The sequence below is a fragment of the Oxyura jamaicensis genome, chromosome 4 (assembly GCF_011077185.1).
Source record: "Oxyura jamaicensis isolate SHBP4307 breed ruddy duck chromosome 4, BPBGC_Ojam_1.0, whole genome shotgun sequence".
NCBI classification, from domain to species: Eukaryota; Metazoa; Chordata; class Aves; order Anseriformes; family Anatidae; genus Oxyura; species Oxyura jamaicensis.
In genome coordinates this window covers 31,853,138-31,870,100 of record NC_048896.1, presented here as the reverse complement: position 1 = coordinate 31,870,100, position 16,963 = coordinate 31,853,138, and the positions used below count along the sequence as shown (strand labels likewise).

Here is a 16,963-nt window from a genome sequence, read left to right as displayed (position 1 = left end):
TATATAGTTTGTAGCCTCATCTTTAAAACAATGGATCAGCATTGTGAGCACTGATGAAAATGTTCAAGAAGGTAAATCAGTAAAACAAGAATCCTGTGGAGTCTACATGCACAGAGTGACATAGGCAAAAAGGAAATCATCTTCTCATTAATAATGTATTTAATAATATATTTAATTATTATTATTAATAGCCTCTCCCTCTTCCTTGACTTCACTTTATCCAGTCTCACTGATGTTTCTATTAAAAGTTACCATGAAAAGCCATCCTTTCCATTGGTGTGAAAACGACAGATGAGGGTGGTCAGAGCAAGGGCTGGAAGACTGCTTAGTACTCCTTCATTATCCTCTGATGTGTGGGCAGAGCATAGTACCAGCACCAGCTCTCCCAGCTGTAGTAAAATTTCATCCTGTAAAAATGTGACTGCTTGTCTGAACATGGCAAAGCTCAAAATCATCTACTTGGCCTTTTTTTTTTTTTTTTTTTTTTTTTCTTCCTGAAAAGCTTAATTAAAAAATGTCCTACTAGATTACAATTATTTTGAGCAGTCAATCTACTGTCTGGGTTGTTTCCAGCTTAATATATATAGCATCCGCTTAAGTAAAAATCTCTCATTTGTCAAATTAATGTATTGCTGCTGCAAGTTATAAGACTTTCCATGATTATTTTTAATAGAATATCATCAGTCACCTTTTTAAAAACTATATTAATATACACAGGCTGTTAAAAGAAAATGAAGGGGAAAACTTACCCCTACAAAGATCAGCCAGCCAGAGAAAGGAAATGTAGAACATGAAATACCATTCCAAGAATATTCTGACAAGGGGTTCTCTAGGTTTTCCCTCCATACTGAGCTATGGCCATGCACAGGCAAGGCTGGAATGGTGGGACAAGCCATACGTTCTCTCAGGTTACCAGACTGGTTGATCTGTAGCAAAAACCCTGCAAAGCAGATTCACCACCTTTTTCAAATGGTTACATTAAAAAGAGAATTTCAAAGTTATGTTTGTGTACGTAATGTAATAATATGAATATGTAATGACATTTCTATTTCTAAAATATTCTGAGCCAAACAAAGAAAAGATAGACAATGGGATCCATCTGTCAGATATTTTATCTACTGGATACATGCGAGAAAGTGCAGAAATGAGAAAGACAAATTCCAAACAATAAATCATATAAAACTAAAAATGAATCATTTTGAAGTAACTGCAATATCATCCAAGCCGCTGAAGATGATCTCATATAAATCATTATGCCCACAAGGACAGGGAAGGCATTTGTTCTGGGACTGTACCAAGTACCCAGCACATGTCCCTGAAAATTTGAGACAGAGCAGAAAGAGCACTCACCACTTGCCTGTTTGTGAAGAACTGTCAAAAAACAAGAAAGCAAGTGGTAATCCAGGGAGATGGATTTGTTAGTTTCAAGTTTACCATGGAAGAGGAAACTCCAGTGACCTACCACCTCCGAAACTGTCCACTTCCTTTCTTGTTGGCTTTCTGATGCCTTAATTTTGACAGGAGATTAATCAACATCAGGCTAAATACTGCCATCAGATGTGTGGATGTACAAGGTAACAGGACATGAAGTTACAGAAGAGGACAGAGAGGAAGACAGTTTGACTGGTTAATGCTTTGTAATACCAGAGCACACTGACAGCTGTAACTGCATGCTAAAGCGTACTACTGCAGGCATCCTCACTAGAGCATAGTTAGTTGTCCTTCACATATGGTAAAGCTGTGACACTGCTAGCCAGCAACAGATGAATACAGCATCAGCCTAGAGCTGGATGTCTGATACAGTCTTTACTTACTCATGGTAGCCTGCACAGTCAGATGAGGGGAAAGAACTTAGGCAGGTATAAAATCTTTTCCCCATCAAAGTGCACAAACTTTGCTGTTGAATGATTTCTGACTACAAATGTCATTTTCTGAAGCCTATCTCAACTTTTCCTGAAGATTTTGGATGTAAGCAATTTTGCCACAAATTAAGGCATTCTCCATCTTCAGTTTCTGCCAAAAAGAAAAAAAAAAAAAAAAGAAAAAGAAAAAGAAAAGAAAAGAATTGGAGTAAGAATTAAAGCCAAGAAGCCAAGAACCTTAAGCACTCCAGAGGGAATTTCTGTCTATCTTGCATGTAACCGGCATTAAAATCAACTCAAAGAGCAGAAGAAATCAACATATCTGCTTATGCTGGAGTTTCTGTTTCACTCTTGTTTTTCAAGTGCCTTAATTTTCAAATGCAAATGATTATGGTGAAGTGCTGGAATGCTGGAAGGCAACATTTGGAAATACAAACCAACTTGGTTTGTATTTGGCGGGCTTGAGAGCTTCCAAATTTGCATGGGAAAAATACAGACAGTAATACAGAAGAAATAATATATATATCACACACATACATATAAAGTTTCTGAATTGGGATTTTTTTTTCCTTAACTGCTATTTTGAGGACCATAATGTCATTCAGATTTTTCTATTAAACATTTAAGAAACATTTATTTCCAGACTTTGTTAAAGGCCAGATTCCCAAACCCCATACTGCTGCTGATTTCAATTATTCATCATTATAATAAAAATGCAAGTTGATTTAGTATCAGACCCTTGCGGTTTAGTGGCAAGAGCATTTTTTTTCCCAAGTCTAATTTACATGAGACCAATTTACAAACAAATATATTCCACATATCATCAAGTATTCAGCAGTCAAATGCACATGATGATCCCACTTCAGAGCTACCATCGTTACAAGCTGCAGCTGCGCTGCTCACGAATAGTTTGGCAACATCCTAAGAACATGGATGCTTGGTTATCTTTACTACTACAATGAGAACAGTTAGTGAAGACACCTAGGCTATCATGAAAAGAAAAAACAGAACCAATTCTCCTTTGCAATGCATGTTAGAAGACAGGAGGAAAAAAAAAAAAAAAAAAAAAGACTGCTGAAGAGCTACTACTGCTTGATTCTCATTAAGATAAGTGACCAACAGGTACACAGTCATTTTTCACTACACTGATAGGAGGCACCAGATCCTCGTGTTTCACAGAAGTAACTGGGGTAACTCATAAATGCTAATGAAATGGCCATCATTTTAGTTCTTTGTACTCACTAGTTTTATAGTGAGAATTCAATAACGTAGATGAAAGAGGACTTTCAAAGTGCTTGCCAGCCAGTACTTTTAAAAGGATATTATGTATAGGCATGGATTGTTCACTTACACATAAGTTCACAAGGAAATATTTCTTTAGAGCATTTACTCTTACTGCTTCACTGAGATGAATTGAAGGAGAAATCTTCTCTGTAAATTTTAATTCAGCATGAACTGTCTGGAATCTCTAATCTTCTAATAACCCAAATCTCTCGTAGGCCCTCATCTTACATTAACCTCATCAGCCCTTATCAGTGTTTGAAATATCTTAACTTTCAGAAATCCTGAGACAAGATTTTCAATAAGAATGTCCCAATAAACTGTTTCAACTCTCAGAAAACGTGTTATCAAATGTTCCTGCTGAGGAATAAATGTAAAGAGCACCGTCTCTCTTTACAGCATTACCCCCAGAAGTTCCAACATCACTTGAAGCAAAAAAGCACTCTGTATTTCCAGTTCACTAAATCTTATGATCCTTTTTAATCTCCCAGGGAGAGCAAGTCACAGATTTTAGGCCATTTATCTGAAAATAAAATTGTAGGTTGCTGACTTGCTTATTATCTGTACCTTTTCTCCCCTAAGTCAATCACTCTGAAAGTATTTATTTCTCTTGACAGTGGCTTTTAGAAAGGCGTTTGACATCAACATGCATCTGAAATCCTCTAGGCAGAGGCTAGTGTAATAAGTAAAATTTATGGATCAAGGAAGGAAACATATGCACCAACTATATTGTACACTGGTTGCTCTGGAGATCAAATCTCTTTGATATTAAACTGGCATAATGGAAATGTAACTCAATGAAGCAACACATGATTTAAACCAGAGCATGAGAGAGTCCCAAAGGGTAAGAAAAATAAGAAATAGTTCCAGTTATTTAAAAATATATTATCTCAATGGAAAATTGCTTTTAAAATTTATTTCTTAATATTATTATTTTATTTCTAATCACAAACATCCAGTCCAGAACTCTGCTTACTTACATCAGATGTTAATGCTAAAATTGGCTACTAATCAGAACTGGTGATTGTGGAATGATTCCTTATTCCTTTCCACAACTCTATGACCCAAGGCCTGTGCTACAAATACAAACTGTGCAGTACAAATTCATTTCATCTGACAGACTTACAGATTGTCCTAATCAAATGTGTGCCTTATAATAAATAAATAAATGAAGCATTGAAGTGTCCAATGCAAATATGGCTGTTAAAATGTTCTCCAAAAAGCCTTCTCAATATTTTTTCCAGCCCTAAAAGTTCACATTTTTAAGAAGCAAATGGAAGTTCAGAAGGAAATCAAAATGACAGACTCAGGGCAACTTCTAGATTTAATATAGCTTTATCTGTGCAGTTGGTTTTGACTTCTATAACAACACTGCATTGTCTTGCTAGTCCTTATTACATCCCACAGCATCCCACATTTAGTCCCTGGATATAGCATTTGTAATGAGAGCAGATAAATAATACCACCAAGCATGCCTGGCCAGAAACTGCCTGGCCAGGGAGCTAAGCCCTGGCACGATAAACAGTGACTCACAAAACCATATACATCTTCACTGCTTAAAATGTCTGCTTGCCATGGAGACAAAAGTGCTGCTCAGCTCCTAACAGCACATACACAGCAACTTACTGCATTTGTTCCAAACTGTTCCAGTTGTACAAATCAAATCAGATTTTCTGAAACTGACAGCTATATGACAGCAATAGATTAAAAAATGGTGGAAAAGAAAATAAGTGAACTTCACAGATGGCCTGTCAAGTTGGACCCTATGCACGCGCTGTTCCTTAGTTCTGCCATAAGATGCATTTATGTACTTACAGTAGATAAGAGTACAGCAGTAACTGTGTCTGTGTTCCAGAAATACCACCTCAGGCATCCTAGCTCTAGCTCAACTTGCTTTAGAATGTCCTCAGATCTGATAATGCAATATTATTTCTAGCTGGGAATAGTTTCAGAATGTATGGGAGCAAGATACAGAACCTTTGCAATGCATATTTTTTTTCTGTAAATTACCTCCAAAGGCTCCAAAGTTATTTTTCTAAGCCATAATAAATACCAAAGACCCAGCTTTAGCAGCAGCTCTATAACAATATGACTGCAGCGAGGTTCAAAATGTAAAAACAGCTCTGTGATATGGCATAATTTGCTCTTAAATTTCCAGGCTCTCATTGTAAGGTTTGATATAAGTATTATCAACAGTTATGATGTCAATAACTGATTACATTTTTATCATTGTCCTCTTAAGAAAACCTTAATATTTTCTGAGAACATAGTCAAATTTACCTTATTTGTCCCCTCAAATTGTTAAAAACAAATGTTTCTCAAAAAGCGTACTCAGAAAAATAGAGCAGCACTACAGAAGTGATTTTTTATAACCAAACTACTGCTAATATTGTACACTAATGATTCTTACCCTTACCAAAGACAGTATACATCCAAGTAACTGACAGACTGATGACTATTCTGTAATAGGTTTATGTTTGAAGAATTCAAAAGCTACAACTCCTGTGGGCTGAAAGTCTCTTATTGTAAGTGGACTGCACAGATAGATTTCAGTAGAACTGGTGACTAGAAACATTCTACTAGTTTTAGCTTAGTGTTGTCTTTCTTTCCATTCCTAAGCATGTTGTGGGAAAAGGATGCGCCAGCAGCTCTGGAATAGCACAGTCTCCAACTATACATTACCAGAAAAACCTTCCACATGGAAGGGTAGAAGGCACTATGCCAATAGTTTTCATCTGGCCTCCAATGCACTAAGAACTATGTTGTCTGCTACACATTTAGGTCCATAAGAATAAAATCATTCATGGACAGAAATAACGTATACAGGGATGAAGACAGTAAACTGTTTACATAGGACTCACAACTGCTTTCTAACCTCTGAGTAGTAAAATACAGTCTCACAACTTGTTTCAGAATTAGCATTAGCCAAGCACCATTTGAAGAAGGTTCAACCTAAATGCATATGATGCTGTAGCAGTCTTCTATGGGATGAATATGAGCAGACAATACAAAACTACAGTCAACATTTGTTTAAAACAAATGTTTTAATGATGAAAAACTCTGAGTATGCAAAAGATAGCTACAAAATTGCTTTGTCTGGTATTAGAATTAATTTACTCTAGATCTCAGGAAGATGATTGAGAGATGACTTTATGTATAAATAATCACAGAGAATAAACAATGGAGAAACAAAAGTTATTTTAAAAAGCATAGAAAATGTCAAACACCAAAGACTGGATGCCACAACTGGGAAAATATAAATGGAAATTAGCCAGGTATTTGTTTCAAGGATGATTATATTGTGGAAGGAAGTGTTGGCAGCAGTAGAATTATCAGTTCTCTCTATATCACCTGATGTAAATCAGAAATGTGTCTGTAGAGAAGTTCTGAATCATGTAGAATTAGTCAGAAAAAAAAAAAAAAAAAAAAAAGTCAGCATGAAGACCGACCGAATAAAAGGTCTGTATTTTTAAAAAATGTTTGACTCACAGTAATGTAATTTATATATACTCATGGCTCAGAAAATTTTAAAAAATTATTTTCTCAGGTATATAGATTTTATTACTTGCTATATCTCAGCTCAATCAGCAGAGATCATCATTTGTGTTCTGGACTGTCTTAGTTTTGAAATGGTTCAAAAATATCAGGAAAGATAGAGTATTTTATAATAACTGTTATTATAAAGGAAATTAATTATTTCAACCCACATTCACAGCTAACATTAGTATATATCAATTTTATATGATTGCTATCAGTTGCTTATACAAAAGAACATACAAATGAAATCAGATAGTTTAACAAAGATTTGTATTATTATGTGTTTATATAAAATCAACACCATGATCAATTTTCCAGCAGCTTTGAGCATATAGGAGATCAGTGAACATTTATGGCTCCAAGGGAACAGTCTATGCTAAAAATCACTAAAATCAGAGATTGATCTGTCTTATTTAAGCTAATATATTTCTCCATAATGTTCATTCCTTTCAAAACATGTGGGGCAGAAGCTGCCAATACTTCTCATTTTTGCTTTACAGTTCAGGGCTTAAAACACCCAGAGAGCACTTTGATTCCCTCTTCCTTCTTGCTGACTTCCACAGCTCCTCACTCCTGGAAGGCACCTTAACCACACTACCAATTAATCTGCAGTCAGGAAAACACTTAGTCCTTTCCACTGAAATTGTTCAAGTCTCCATGGAAAACTTAAGATTTATCTGTATCACAGCAAGTATAAAACTCTACAAAAATCTGATCACCTCTTTTGGTTGGGTGGAGGGGAGATACCTGTTGGAGACAACTTATTTATTAGCTCTGTTCAAGATTGAATTCCTGAAGAATGCTCTTCTCCAAGACAGCGTGCTAACTACCCCAAAGTTTACTGCTGTATTTTGAGACAGCAGTTTTTAAATGTCTTTTAAGAGCTTTTTCCACACATTACATGTAAGCTGTAGAATGCTACTCTTGATAGAAGCTCTGTATATAAGGCGGTAGCCTACCGTTTTTCGTCAGTAGATATGTAAAGTTATCTCAAGACATAATCGTTTTTGTACTTTTGGGCTCATCAAGGCTAACAGAGAGATCTCAGATGTGGAACTGCGATCACAAAGCTAAGAAAAGATCCCTTGTGCAGTATTAGGACTTGCATAAGGAAATAGGAACTCAAGGTGGAAACTATGTGGTAGTTCTGAGAATGCAATCCTACATGAATTATGTGATTCTTCAATATGATAAGAGACTTAGACAACTCTCATCTGATGAGAAAGGCCTAAAAAGGATACTGACTGTTATAGGATATAGGATACTCATTTCTCTTTCATATATGCCTTCCCTGCTCCTTTCTGTCCCAATTACAATGGCAAGTAAAGGAACAATTTGATGGAAGATTTTCAATTTGGCATCAATACTGTACCTAGAATACATACCCATAGGTAGACTTGACCTGCAACACTCATATGTATAAGATTGTAATAAAAAGACTAATGTACACTACTATTGTTTTAAAATCTAGTTATTCTCAAAGAAATAGATGAAATTCTAACTTCATACAGTTATCTGTATTTGGACTTTTATGTAACACAGTCAGAATTTTGCATGGTGTTCAACACCTGACATTGATTTCAACTTGAAACACCTATTTTTCTCTCATCAAAAATGAGAGTTCTAAAAATGTGTTTCTGATTTTTTTTTTTTTTTTTTTTTTTTTGCGCTATTTGAATAGCAATCTATACTGATTAACAATTATGTTGTGGAGGAATCTTTAGAGCGCCAGGTCCCTATTATTTTGTCACACAAAAATTACACTTTTCAGCATCGCTGTTGTTGTAAAGTTCTCAATTTTTCAACTTATTTTTCTAAAGAAAATATCAATCCCTCTCAATATGTTTCTCAGAATACCAATGAAGAGTACAAAAACTAGACAGAACACAGAATGTATTTTTAGAAGACAGTCTCTTCCATTGTTGATGTTGTTGCTGTCATTTCTAGCTCACGCTGGATAAATTCGATGCTGTGCTCTCCTCTGAAGTTTTTTGTTTGCTTGTGTTTTAAATTTAAGTATTGCAGATGTATTATGCCAAATCTAGAAATCACCATGAAGATTATGAGGAAAATAATATCAAATGAGTTGCCACACTTTAACAGGCTAGAGAGCGAGAGTCTGCAAGAGAAAAGCTATAATACATCAAAATGACATAATAGTATATTATTTTTCATAGTCAGGGTTGTTGTTTTTTTTTTTCAGTATTATGAACAAGTCATTTTGCACTGTGTATGGTAAACTTGTCTCCACACTAGATACACCCTACACCAGACCAACATTACTTTTGCTGGTTTGGTAGACAAAGTACTTCAAAATCAGCAGAGCTGTATCAGAGATTAATTTGAACCACATTTTGAGTAGCTATTCCTTTTACTGACTGTTGAGAGACAAATAGATATAGTCACTGATCTGGAAATAAATTAAAAACAAAGTAAGTTAGAAGTCACTCCAGAATGGTTTCAGCTGTTTTTCTGTTTTCATATTGGTGAAATATTTCAGGACGCTTCACTGGAACTGAACCAAAATATACTACATCGTGTGTTTCCCCTTCATAAGTGAAACTTTTATCCTACATTCCTTCATTTGAAATATAACACTCTATTTTTTGGAAGCCATGCATGTTGGCAGGAGAGAGAGAGAGAGATGGAAAAGACTAGTTTCTAAGCAAATCGCGGATTGAACTGATGAAACAAAAACCCTAAACCAACAAATTATTTCTATGGTCTATAAAACACAGAAATTAAATACCTGTGGAGAGTAGCCAGAGTTGACTCCCACCTGCTCTAAACTTTCACACTCATATTAATTCATGGGCTTTACATAATTTTATGCAAATAAAAAATAATATATATTCCCAAACAATAATTGATTATTAATGGAATTGCATCTCCAGTGAATTTCATACCAGATGTCTGCCTGCATATAATACAAGGAAATATCATCTATCAGATTTATCTTTTCTATTTAGTGCATCTAAGTCTTTACAGTGAGTGTCCAACCGTGATGTCTTTGTACATAATTACTTTTTTATATGCCAGATCAATTTTATTGCAAACCAAGGAAGAAAATTGGTGTCTAATACTAAATTACCAAAATATTTGCTAATAAACCGCTGATCATTGGAGTTTCACTCCAAGCAACACATGGTTTAGAAAGTGTGTAAAACTTGTGAGGTTGTAGCTGATTATCTCATTAAGGAAGGACACACCATGGACTACCTAAACTAAATTTCTCAACCATTTGTCCCTGTAATTCCTTATCATTACCGAATTCCTCTTCTGAGGTTCAAAGATTTCTCTTCAGAACTTTTAAAAAAGATTTATCCAATCCCCCTGAAACTTCTTACCATTTTTACAATTATTCCTTAAGTAGAAGGAAAAAATATATATAAGAAAGTACATCTTACAGACCGGTATGATAATCACATAGTTCTCCACTGAGCACACAACTGAACCATAACATCATAATGAAATTTCATAGTATTCAGTATGTTGGATAGCATATCTAGTATTTTTATTTCATCTTTTAGTATTTCACTATTCTTACTCAGACATGATGCTCTATCCTGCTATTGCTTGACAAGTCATCCATTGCGAATATTTCCTTTTAACCTTTAATAAAGAGGAAATCATGATAATGTGGAAAAGTTCATATAAAAATGGACAAAATGTGAAAGCTAGTATTAGTGTTATAGTCTTTTTGTGTATATTTTTCTTGGCATATATTTCATGTAAGTTCTTCAAGAAGGTACTTGATAATGAGATTTTTTATTTATTTTTTTTTTTTTTTACCATTTCAGGAGACTACCGATACAGATGCTGGCACATATCAGTGTATTAAGTATTCAGACATCATTAACAACCTGTAATTTCTACTGATGAAAGAGCTTTAAAGATAGTGTTCTCTTTTCTCTGGAAGGGAAGTCAAACTCTTAAAACTTCAAAACCCTTTTCAACTTTATGACTTCAAATGATTAACGTGAGGACTGGTCAGTTACCTCTTTGCTTGAATGACAACTGAGATGTATGTAGCCAGAAGAACCTTTCCAGCAGAAAGGTTTCACATTTAAACAATTGATTTCAAGAGAAGCAGATATAATTTTGTCTTATATACACATACTGGGAAAAACAAAAAAAAAACAAAAAAAAACAAAACAAAAAAAACAAACAAACAAAAAAAACTTTTATAGACTTCTTATGAAGTTAACTATATAAAACAACATGATTTCTATTATGTCCTCATATCTTACATAAGTATACATTGAAATGGCTGAATGGTATTATTTTTTAAGCACCACAAACACAGCTAGTTCAGCAAATTGCCTGTTGAACACACTGGTATCTTGCACGTATTTCTGACCAGGAAGTGAGCCAACTGACTAACAAGGCTTATTCATGTTGTCTCTTACCTCTTTAGTAGATAGGCTTTTCAAGTGCAAAGCTTCTCTAAAACTGTATTTGAAACAGTACCTTCCATAAGAGGGTCACAGCAGCATTTGAAAACATGCAACTATTACCTAAACATAATTACTAGCAAAAAACAAACAAACAAACAAAAGGCAGTCTAGATGAGATAAAACTCATTGGGGTGAAGCAAAGAAATAACAGTAACCCAAAGGGATAAATTAATGCACAAAACTTAGAACACACAAGGTGGTTAATTGCCAGGTTCTACAAGTATTGTCTATGTGCGATGAAAAGGAAGAGGTGCAGAAGAACAGAAGATGGAGCATCTATTTTATATTTTTCACATGTATTAGTTACTTCAGTTATTTTTTTTCAGTTGCTTTAATTTTAAATCGTGTCTGAAGGGTTGTTAATAGAAATAAAGGTACACAAAACAACAAAAAATACCTTTAATACACAATAGAATAAGTGTATCAGAAGCAGGACACTGGAAGGAAAAAAGTTCAAAAAGTCTTTTGAATACTGACTTAGGTACAAAAAAAATCACATTTGGTTGACCAAACTATCTTCTGCCTGCCATTTCTCTGTTTGTTCCAGTCAGCATACTATTAAATGTAATCACAAATATACTATGGGGCTAAAGTCCCATTTTCTGTATATAACATGTACCTTTATAAATGCTTGTTATTTTAGCATGTGTTTTACATAGAGTGTATTTAGAGTAACCTAAGAAAAGGAGATAAAATCTGCAGACAGCACAATTACAGAAGATAGTCTCACCTATGAAAGATTTTGAGAAACGACAGACCTCTACATATTGACAGCTTCAAAAATGAGTTGAAACAACTTAAACGCAGTCATAACTGGATAGCTCAAGAAAATGTCACTTCAGTGCACAGCAATCAGAAAGCAAAGACAGTGTCAACTTGTGTAAAAGATGAAAGTAATACTAAACACATTAAAATGCCATTATATAAATTAATGAAATTGAAACTCTTTGAAAATTTTGTTCAGCTTGATTACTTAACCTCTAAATGGTAAGAGCACAAATAGAATAAGCTCCAAAGAAGGTCAATGAGTCTGATTATAGCATGGACAAATTCTCATATGAAGAGAAATTTTAAAAATGACAACTATTTAGGTCTAAGAGAAGAAGAAAAAGAAGTGATCCTACAGAGCTATAAAAAATAATGATTAGTTGAAAAAATGCCACTCAATAGCAGTAATTGTCGTAAGAGAAGAGTATGGGTTACATCCAAGGAGGAATCAAAACATGACACAGATAAAATAAAATATTTTGTAATATACTGCATAGTTAATCTACAGAACTTCAATACATGGATTTTATTGTGAAATCCAAGGGCTTAGCAGGAATCCATAAAGATTATATTAAACAGATAAAAACAGATTTAAATGTAATTATACATTAGCATTAAAAAGCATATGGGACATGAATCCTCAGCTCAACACAATCCCTGTCTTGAACCAGAGGCAGGACTTTGCATTGTTTCCTTCATATACCTGCTATCAACCACTGTTAAAGGGAGGAAGTGAATGCTACCCGCTACAGTTTACAAGCATTATGTAATGCTTGTTCTTACTGTCCTTTCCCCAAAGGCATGAGAGTCTCAGGCTAAGTTTATAATATAAAGTGGTGAGAATAAGAAAGAGCATCTCTCTCTAGAAAATAAATAAATAAATAAAAAGATTCTGCAGATAATACAACCAACATCTGCCATGCATATCTTGCCAGGCTGCTTATCCCCCCAGACCACCTCTAGCCTGTGCCTGCAGACTGAACATGTATTTTCTGCATGGAGCATAGTAGGTACAGCCCGGGAGTGTGTCTTCTGCCTAGTTTCATCCTGAAGAAGCCCACGTTGCACACAGTGATGCTGCTTTCCTTCACACCTCACTCTCCACACTTCTCCAGTGATACCCTGTACAGGACAAAACTGTGGAGATGGCTGGCAAAGAACGAGCCCTGTGTTGTGGGACGCACCCAGGGCAGTCTGCTGGCAAGCCTGGGTCAGCCTGAGAGTTGGGACATTGGTATAGGCATGGAGGGAAATGTCCCCAGCACAGAGGGAACCTTTCCATGGAGGTAAAGAACCCCAGCCTCACCAAAACACTCAACTGCCTTCCACAGCACTAAGGAGAGAACTTACTCCGGGGTGATAATGAAATCCTAGTATTAAAAATACCTTTCTTTGTGATTTCATCCCAGAAGTGTTACCTGTTCAGGCTGTCCTGAATCACAGGCCGTACCACACTGAAAGGGGAACCTCAGATGGTGAGGGGTCACAGCTCACTGGTCCTCAAATCACAGTGTCTACAGAGGGCCAGCCATGTGGAGGGTAGCCTGGAGACAGCAGGCCAAGCAGGGGTTCGGCAGGCACTGCAGACCCCGTGGAGGCTTCAGCGCTGCAGAACTGCAGACAGAAGGGCAAAAACCTCCTGTTTTTGCAAAACTAAGAAAGAATATTAAAAATTCTCCCTCCCCTTCCTAGCCATAGATTTGCATGTAGGTACACAGATCTCACTAAAACAAACAAAAACAAACAGAAAACCAAACCAACCAACCAAACGCAAAACAACCTTCAGTAAAAAGGATTCGATCCCATTTTCCCTCTAATTTGTCAGCACTGCCAGTACCAGGTGTACTTGCAACAGAAGCTGGAAAGTGCAGAGACCCTGAACAGAAAATAATAATAATACTAATAAATGCCCTCACAACTTCTCAAACTGTTTTCCATCCATGTTTCTTGTTGTGAATACAGTACTAGCTAAAGTAGACATAATCTAAAGTCATTTTAAATATGTTCATTTACAACAGCTAAAAAGTGAATTAGCAGCCATTGCTGCATAAACTCCTCTGGATTGTCTATACCTTTCTACGGAGCTGGAAGTCATTCCTCCCTACATTTTGCTCTATTCCAATTCTGACAGAAATCACATGAAAATTATTTATCCATTTGTCTCTCGTTTTCAAAACTTATCCAATTAGAGCTAAATTAGGTAGTGCTGTACACAATGAGCTACAAATTTCTGAGGTGTAACAAACTACTGTATTGATTGCATAAAACAAAACGAATAAACAGTTTAGACCACCACCACATGCGGACAGATTTTGACACCTCGGTTTATTTGCAGGACAGTTCCTAGCCTATTGTGGTTTGACAGAACCATGTAAGAGCTGAGGGAGCTGTTTTGTTCTCCGACAGTCCTGAGCTGATCACAGGGACTATGTTCTTTCCTCTTCCCTGGCCAACAGGGCAACTACCAACTGCACCCTCTTTCCTAAAGGGGAAATCCTATTCTCAATTGTTCCTCATTACAATGCTTCCCCCCCCACACCCGCCATGGAAGTCAGAAGTCAGAACCTGCTGAGGAGTTTGTAACAACTCACCTGCTGAATCAACTAGGCCTGAAAATGGATGGCACTGAAGCTTCGGGCCAATACCCAGCCATCACAGGTGTGACCAGCAGGCGGAGGGAGGTCATCGTCCCCCTCTGCTCTGCCCTCGTGAGGTCCCACCTGGAGTGCTGCGTCCAGGTCTGGGGCCCCCAGTACAAGAAGGATGTGGACCTGTTAGAGCAGTTCCAGAGGAGGTGCTGCAAAGATGATGAGAGGGCTGGAACACCTCTCCTACAAAGAAAGGCTGAGAAAGCAGGGGGTGTTCAGCCTGGAGAAGAGAAGGCTCTGGGGGGACTTCATTGCGGCCTTCCAGTACTTAAAGGGATCTTATAAAAAGAACAGAGAAGGACTCTTTTCCTGGGCAGATAAGGATAGGACAAGGGGGAGTGGGAGCTAGAAGAGGATAGATATAGATTAGAAGGGACTTCTTCAGTGTGAGGGTAGTGAGGCACTGAAACAGGTTGCAGAGAAGTTGTGGATGCCCCATTCCTGGAGGTGTTCAAGGCCAGGTTGGGTGTGGCCTTGGCCAACCTGATCTAGGGGATGGCATCCCTGTCTATGGCAGGGGGTTTGGAGTTACATGATCTTTAAGGTCCCTTCCAACCCAAACCATTCTATGACAACTGCAGTCCATTGCTGCATAAGCACTGTAAGAAGCTTCTAGTTTCAGATATTTTTTACATGCAACTCCAGGAGCATCATGTATGGAGCACAGAATTGTGTTAGAAATACTTCAGTTCAGCAAAACGATTTTAAAAAGCATTTCCAGTTATCTCTGATGCATCTGTTCCTACATTCTTCTCTGTACCACCTAATGTCAGCTTAGAGATCAGCTTTTCCCCATCCCAGTTATCTGCTAAAGCTCTTACCAGGCAGAAGCCTAGCTCCTTGTATAAAAGGGAAAAAAAAAAAAAAAAAAAAAAAAAAAAAATCTGTTAGCTCCCCCCCATCCCCTGTACTCCTGCACTGTGCCTACATATCTAGTCAACACTTGGTTGGAAGCCAACCTGCTCTAGAGGCTTCACAGGGAAGTGAAGCATAAAACAATGTGACACTGTGCTTCCTAGTGACTCTGAAATTCTCTTTCATCACTGTAGAAACACTCTTTAGGGCATACATGTGTGTTGCTTGCGCTCCAAACCAGCTCTACTTCAAATCAGGGGGTCTCTCAGCATAGTTCAGCATCTTCACACACAGAACCTTCAGTCTAGTAACTGCTCACACCTCCTGAGTTTGAGGATATATGAGAAAATAATAGGTTACAGAAAGTATTCTGGCATACTCTACAAATCAGAGATTAGTGGGCTTTATCTTTCAATCAGAGAGGAAAGTTAAATTTTAGAAGTTGTGAGATAAGCTAAAGGAATTGTACTGGATTTTCTCTGTAAGTAGGTCTGATCTGTACTAAAAAAAGGATCACTAGCATTTCACATGTGATTCCCACACTGGTCTACATGCGACCATCCTCTAAACTGAGTTTATCATATGATTTCATGATTGGATGTTCTTAATGTTATGGAGCTAATATATGAAAACGTATCTGAAAATATTCAGAATTTTTCCAGGGACAGTCATGGGATAAAAGAGTGACACTGTTTAGTTGTTTAATGAATTATATATCATTTATTAGGATGCATAATTCATTCAGAGCCATCTATGCAGTCCTTTAGATGTTGAGATCTTATTAGTGAGCTTTTCAGTTGTCATACCTCTATGCTCCTTCTGTTTGGTCAAGCTGTGTCAAATGATAAAGTATGAAAGCTCCTTATATGGTAATCTGAAAAAATCAATATAGCATCAGTGGGGAAAAAAAGAAAGGTGGACAGTACAGGCTCAGAGAGGGAGAAGCTGAGAAATATGCAGTAACAGTATGAGCACATTTTTTTTTCCCAATATTGACTTACAGCAAACACGGTAATAAACAACTACAAAAATCAAGGGAATACTAAATTAATTTGTGTTTTATTGCTGATGACCATGAATGTTCTCTACTAAGAAAGTCCCTTAGTCCCTTTTTAAATTAAGTTTTTACATGTATGGAAAATGGAATCTTATACAGCTTTTTATAGCACTAAGTATGGCATATCCACAAGGAATTAAGTATTATTATTGTTCTAAACCAGTATTTCAAATAGCTTTGCTTTCTTTACTGACTAACAGCTTACACAAGTTTTCCAATTGAGCAAGTTGTAGCAAAAACTGAAACAAATGCCCATCTCAGTGTGTTTTCTTAGGTCACTGCTTCTATGTAATTACCAGGAACTAGAGAGAATGAATGATCCATGAATAATTAGTAAGTTATTTTAGAGTATCAACATTTCTATCATGTTATTCATTTAAGAACATTTTAATTCCTGAAAAGATGGATTGGAAAATAAGAACAAGCTAATGTTACGGTTTAATTTGATGTATGAACCTACCAGTCCGGTTTAATTCTTTGTCTTAAGAGCATACCAAT

At 36.5% G+C, this 16,963-nt stretch overlaps 1 long non-coding RNA gene across 1 annotated transcript; it reads right to left on the bottom strand.

Moving 5' to 3' along the window:
* Nucleotides 1–645: 645 nt before the first annotated feature.
* Nucleotides 646–1,998, bottom strand: LOC118167032. Its single transcript, XR_004750889.1, has 2 exons — nt 1,815–1,998; nt 646–940 (listed from the first exon to the last, which is right to left on the bottom strand). It is a non-coding gene; the product is annotated as an uncharacterized LOC118167032 (long non-coding RNA).
* Between the last annotated feature and the right edge of the window lie 14,965 nt (nt 1,999–16,963).